Here is a 7,354-nt window from a genome sequence, read left to right on the forward strand (position 1 = left end):
TGCAGTGATTTTGGAGCCCCCCAAAATAAAGTCTGACACTGTTTCCACTGTTTCTCCATCTATTTCCCATGAAGTGATGGGACCTGATGCCATGATCTTAGTTTTCTGAATGTTGAGCTTTAAGCCAACTTTTTCAGTCTCCTCTTTGACTTTGATCAAGAGACTCTTTCATTCTTCTTCACTTTCTGCCATAAGGGTGGTGTCATCTGCATATCTGAAGTTACTGATAGTTCTCCTGGCAATCTTGATTTCAGCCCTATCTCACAAACCTGGAAGTTGGGAGGTGATGTTGAAAGTTCCAAACTTATAATTAAGGCTTGGTCTTTTCTGTAAAGCTATCTTGGAGCTATTTAGGGGCACTGCCAAGAGTTATATCATTTAAACGAAAGAGAACAAAAGATACTCATCACCTTTATCACTCATGGAATTCCCAGGGCTTTAAAAACTCTTTGCCTGGTACCAAGGTTAAAGACCAAATATATTCCTATAACACAAGTGGCTTTAGGCATTTTTACTTAAATTATTTGGGATATACCAGAAGTCTATTTCTCTAAGTAATTTTCATATTTAGAATTTTGTCTTTTCTGGATGTTTTTCTCCTTTGGGGGAAAAACGTTTACATCATTAACTCTAATGTAAACTCTTAGAGCATGCACATTTTCAAAAATTTTTTCTATTCCATTTAATTTTATGTTGAGTTGAGCTGGCCACAAATGAAGAACTTGTCTAGTAAATATATGGGTATTTATTTCTAGTCATGTTCATAGTAAACACAGAGATTGATTTCTGGTTTTTATTTACAAAGTTTACGCTTTAAGAAAGGAGTGCTTTGGGTGGAATGTGCTGTCTACAGAGCTTGGAAGCAATCCTAGATCAGTCACATCACAATTGAGCATGACAAGCTCACATGGATTAAGCAGGCACCTGTTAACATGGGATGAAAATACAGAAAGTTGAAACCACAAATTATTCTTTTAAAATTCAATTGGAAGCCTTGAGAACAAATTACTTCCTGGACCTTATCTAACTAGTTATGAGAACATAACTTGCTGTACCAAGATCTACAGCCTCTTTCCAGCTTTTGGATAATTTACAAACAAGCACAATAAGGAAATTCACACAAATCAGCCAGCAGGTTAGGGAGAATTCAATAGCCTCGAAAAGAATTTGCAAGTATATGAGTTGATATTATGCTGAAATATCACTTTAAAATTATAAAAGTCATGAATTTTACTTGCTTTTATAAATGTTAAAGTAAGCTTGCCTAAACTCCTGTGCCCAATGTAAGCAAGTTTAAATATTTGAATGTCCACGTGTGGTATTTGTGTTTATCCAAAATGAGCAAAGCTAGGATTTATTTAGTAGTTCTGGAGGATTTATAAGGATTCCTGGAGCACACATTTTAAGGAAACTGTGAACTCCAGGAACTCTTGAGACCACAGAAATAATCTGTGGAACTCAGTGATAATCAAAAAATATGACTGCTACAGCTATCATTCAGAGGTGAATACTGTCATTCTATTTAAGGTGAGGAATATCTTTTATGTCTTTACTGATCTGTATTTTCATTTGCAACACTGCCTTTATAAATGCAATTTAAAGCTTATCCAACCTTAAGAAATGACCAGGAGACAATCCCAATGGCTATAGTTGACCTTTCATGCTCTTTGCCCATTATAAATACTCCTGAATGTGATGCTCATTCTGTGCTTTCATGGTAGAAAATAAAACTAGAATAATGTTGCCTGGGGGTTAAACCTGGTAACTAAAGAGGACTTCTCTGTTGGAATAGTGTTTCATATATTTTTTAATTTGAATATTTTCTCAAAGGTCATGCACTCTGTAATCCCTCACAGTGTCCACTGTTCTGAATCCTAAATTTGCATTTTCTGTCTAGCCCTTACAATTATTTGAGTTTGCTACTCTTTCATTGAAAGTGTTAGTTGCTCAGTCGTGTCCGACTCTTTGCAACCCCCTGACTGTAGCCCACCAGGCTCCTCTGTCCATGGAATTCTCCAGGCAAGAATACTGGAGTGTGTAGCCATTCCCTTCTACAGGATATCTTCCCAACCCAAGGGTCAAACCTGGGTCTCCTACACTGCAGGCAGATTCCTTATCATCTGAGCCTCCAGGGAAGCTACCCTTTCATTAGAGAGGTGGAAACCAAAGCTTATATGTTATGTCTATAATAATCACCAATTAAAACATGTGTACAGCTTTCAGGATTTCTCTACCCTGATTTAGCCAAGATTATTATGGGGATATGTCTGTATTTAACAGTTATCTAAAAAGGTACATTCTTAGAAGGTCAGACAGATGTCAAAGGAAGTGAAAGGTGAGGTCTCTGTCATACACTTGCCCCCTTGACTGCAACTTTATTTTCGTTTGTGTACACAAAGTTTACATATTTGGACTAGAGGAAGAAGACATATCAATGAAAGCCAAGTTCAAATTAATATCCTGGATTTGCTTTTGCAGATCTTAGTCTTCTCTCCCTCATTTATGTACTAGAGTTCAAAGTGGATGTGCTAAGTTTTTTAAAAGGTAGTATCATTCACTGTCATTTTATCATTAATTTCAAATTCTATCAATAGAATGATAACTATTTGATATTTACAATTATATATTTATTTGAGCTCTTAGTAAAGTAAGAGGGACACTGAGGTCAGCTTTAATCATAGCCAGTTTAGTCATGGTAAATTATCTGGAGCTGAAATATTAAATTCTAATCATAGATAATATAGGTTTATATCTGAAGCAGACTTCTTTGATTATCTATATATAGCTGTATCTTAATATTATCTAGCAATCTGGGCTTGCATTTTATTAACATTTATTCTGAATAAATTTGTCTCTCAAATGTGAATTTGTTGAGCACCAGCAAAGATTCAATTTTTTTTTTTTTTTGCTGTCACATTGAGATGAAGCCTACTGTGATGAATTATTAGGACAATGAAAATTAAACAAGAGTGAAGGCTGTAATTTGAGAGGGAAATAAATCTGCAACTTGCAGAAAGAACAGTAGCTTGGAAGATTTATTCTCTCTTTTAAAGTCACCTGTCACAATATGGTAACGCTAGGCATCAGAATTTGAAAGATGGCTTCAAAATCTCCTTATTGACAATATTTCTAAGTGGCCAACTTTTCATGTGTCACCGTGTGGGGGTGGGCGGAGCTTGCTGCCTGTCTTTTATCTTTGCCATGATTTGAAGGAGACGTTTATAATAATTAATAACTGAGAAGGTAGGTTGCTTTGCCAACCATATGACTATATAGTTAAGTCAGAACAGTGAAATAAACAGTAGGCACGTATTATGATAAACTGGTGATGGCATTTGGAACAATGACAAGCAAGTGTAAGGAAGAAATTACAGGCTCCTTATAATAGGACCCTTGGTCCACTTATCAGAGAAGGCAATAGCACTCCACTCCAGTACTCTTGCCTGGAGAATCCCATGGACGGAGGAGCCTAGTAGGCTACAGTCCATTGGGTCGCTAAGAGTCGGACATGACTAAGCGACTTCACTTTCACTTTTCACTTTCATGCACTGGAGAAGGAAATGGCAACCTACTCCAGAGTTCTTGCCTGGAGAATCCCAGGGACAGAGGAGCCTGGTGGGCTGCTGTCTATGGGGTCGCACAGAGTTGGACTCGACTGACGCGACTTAGCATCAGTAGCAGCAGCAGCAGCTATAAAATTAACTGTTTTACAGTTTATGCTCATATATTCAAGTGTTAGTTGCTCAGTTGTGTCCAACTCTGCCAGGCTGTAGCCCACTAGGCTCCTCTGTTCAGGCAAAAATACTGGAGAGGGTTGCCATCCCCTTCTCCAGGGGATCTTCTCAGCCCAGGGGTTGAACCCATGTTTCCTGCATTGCAGGTAGAGTCTTTACCATCTGCGCCACCAAGGAAGCCCATGCTTATATCTTAGATTTGGGTTAAAATAGTAATTCCTAATGTAAAATTTCAAAGTACAATGAAATGAACACAAATATACGTGTTTTAGTCAATATTTCTCTTTTTCTTTCTCCCATGTAGTTATAGAATTTCTGCCATGTTTTACTGTGGAAAATATAAAGCAGTATAATACTAAGTCTCAGCCTCTGTATCAATGGAAGAGGAAAACACATTTATGGGGTACCTACTAAAACTTCAATAACATACAATCAATTATGTGTAACAAGTTTTATTAGCTCCAGTTTTGCAGATGAGAAAGCACAGGCCTTGAGAACCTTGATAACATGAGAAAACTCAGGCAACTAGGAAAAATTAGCATCATAACTAGACCCCATGCTCATCTAATTTTTCTTCTAATGCTATATGCCATTCTTCCATCCAAGCAAATAAACATCTACTTTGGGAATTTATGAGCATCAGGATGCCTAAGTTCAAATGCTAACCCCTTCATAGGGGCATGCTTTGAAACTTTTCTGAGCCTAATTTTTCTCCTGTTACAGGCCTATGTAGGAGTACATATAGGTCATCTCCTGTGTGGCAGTACAGACAGGTCTTCCAGTGTAACAGAGGTGCATGCAAAGGGTAAGATGAAGGTTATTTGGTAAATTTGGAGGAATAGCAAGTGCAAAATCTCAGTGAAATATGAAGCTAGCTCCTCCTTTGAGAATAAGGGCTGGGTGGCTCAGTGTTGGTCCTATGGCTTCACTAGTGATTCATCATAACAAATTCTTCCAGTAGTCATGTATGGATGTGAGAGTTGGACCATAAGGAAGCTGAGCACCAAGGAACTGATGCTTTTGAACTGTGGTTCTGGAGAAGACTCTTTAAAGTCCCTTGGGTAGCAAGGAGATCCAACCAGTCAATCCTAAATGCAATCAACCCTGAATATTTATTGGATGGATTGGTGCCAAAGCTGAAGCTCCAATACTTTGGGCACCTGATGTAAAGAGCTGACTCACTGGAAAAGACCCTGATGCTGGGAAGATTGAGGGCTGAAGGAGAAGGGGGCAACAGAGGATGAGATGTTTGAATGGCATCACCGACCCAATGGGCATGAGTTTGTGCAAACTCTGGGAGATAGTGAAGGACAGGGAAGCCTGGCGTGCTGCAGTCCATGGGGTTGCAAAGAGTCCGACACAACTTAGTGACTGAACAACAGCAACAAAAATGTGAAAGCTCAGCATGGAGGAATGTTTTTCTGTAGCCATTTTCATTTGTTCAGAGGCAGGAGTAGAATATGAGGCTAGCTGGGTTTAGCCATGGCTGAGATTTAGCCCAACTGGTAAGATGAAGTGAGTCAAGGATATAAGCAAAGAAGAAATTTCATGAAGAAATATTAGAACCTGATGGGAAGGAAAATGCAAACATGCAGAAAGAGACAGAGAGGGAGGAGATGGAGGGAACAGAAGGGAGAGAATGTGTATATGTGTGTCTGGCAGGGGGGAAGGGTTTGCAGGGGGGCAAAGTGATTAAGTGGTAGTGTCTGTAACTGGAAATTTAACTGGGCTCTAAGAAATATTGGAGTAAGGGACAGAGGAGTGAAGAGAATACCAATAAGCTAGACATTGTTCCAAGTACTAAGGATACAGCAGCACACAAAATGATGTAGAGATTGTTAATATTTTTGATAGTGAAATGATACCCCTATTTGCCAGAAAGCTCATAACCATCAGTCTAGACAGAGTTATAAAAATTTTAATTTACTTAATTCAGGGGTAATTAAGAAAACTATCCACTGTGATTTTGTATCTGGACTCCGGGACAAAAAGGAAAATAATTGTTTCAGAGCTTTTGTATCTCTTTTAGTAATCTCACATTAAGGGAGAGTTCATCAAAAAATATTTATTAGGCACCCATGTTCATAAACAGTACCTCAAAATTCATTTACTGCTGGGAGTAATTGTTGGAGAGGAATATATTTTAATAATAAGAGTAAAATAAGTATTTTAATTTTTTTCTGTGCATTTCTTGCAGAACATTAAGAATTAAATTAAATTCAGCCAATGTTTATGAAGCTATTGTACTTGACCTAAATGATTTTACAATCTAGTGGGGAAGAAAAATGTGTTCCAGAATTACCATAACAAAATGCATGAAGTGACAGGTGTCAAAAGTTAAGTATAAACATAACGCTAGGGAGCCCCAAGGAAGGTATGATTAATTCCTGCTTGTAGTGACTGAGGACTTCAGGGGGAAATACAATTTTAGCTATATTTTGAAGAATGAGCAGCATTTATAAAGGCCAGATAGGGATGCAAGAAAAGAGAATATTTAGAAAAAATTCTAGGCTGAGTATAGAAGAAAGCCAGAGGCAAACAGACATAGGTTACATTCAAGAACTTGCAAATAGGATCTTGTGGTTGAACCATAGTTACCTTTGGAAGAAGAGTGACATTGTAAAGCACTGCCTGGGACATAGAATATGCTTAATACATACATTCCTGAAAGAGAAGAGAGATGGCGAGCATAAAAGGTTGTTTTTGGATCCCTTCAGTAATGTGATAATGTTCTTTTCTTAATGAACATGTACACTGGGCATTTTGAGTCTCTGACATTAGAAATACTTGTTTTTACATCAACAGGGGTATAATTCAATGGTAGAATATATTTTTGTGTTGTTGTAAAGCTCTTACTACATCCTACTCTTGGTTGATGATTTTGGAGAATATTGTGAGAAATCCAATGTGCCTACTAAAACCACAGATGGCTATAAGAAACTATTATCAATTGTTTCAACAATTATCAATCATAGAAATCTTTATGAATTTGCTATGAATGAACAAAGCAGGCTTTGAATCTTTATCTTGTAAACATAAACAATATAAATGTAATTATTATAAGTGTCTATATATTAATTTCAGAAAACTTTAGCATTTGTCAAAAGTAGCAAATATTTTAATATCTCTAATGTTTTAAGCTATGAAAAGTAAATAATATTCTTCATTTTATTCTAAAGTATGTAATGATATTTATTGTGCTTCTAAAATCTATTCTTACAATTTTTTGTTTGGTGAGTAATTGCAGTTTTAATTAAGAAGTACATCAAATTGTGTGGCTCTGTGATTTATAATTATGGGAAAATAGCTAGAAAGAAAAACTCCAGAGTTATCCAATAAAATACATATACCATTGATTTCACTGATATATATTTTGAATTACTCATTGATCTCATTAACTTAGAATAGTTTCAGAATAATTTTTCATTGAAAATATATAAAGCACTCGACCCTCAGTGAATCTCACTGACAAAGAACAACTAAGAATATTTTCATTGTTTTAATGGTGGCTGCTGCTGCTCCTAAGTCGCTTCAGTTGTGTCTGACTCTGTGCAACCCCATAGATGGCAGCCCACCAGGCTCCCCTGTGCCTGGGATTCTCCAGGCAAGAACACTGGAGT

Source organism: Bison bison, unplaced genomic scaffold (genome assembly GCF_000754665.1).
Source record: "Bison bison bison isolate TAMUID 2011002044 unplaced genomic scaffold, Bison_UMD1.0 scf7180017864283, whole genome shotgun sequence".
NCBI lineage: Eukaryota > Metazoa > Chordata > Mammalia > Artiodactyla > Bovidae > Bison > Bison bison.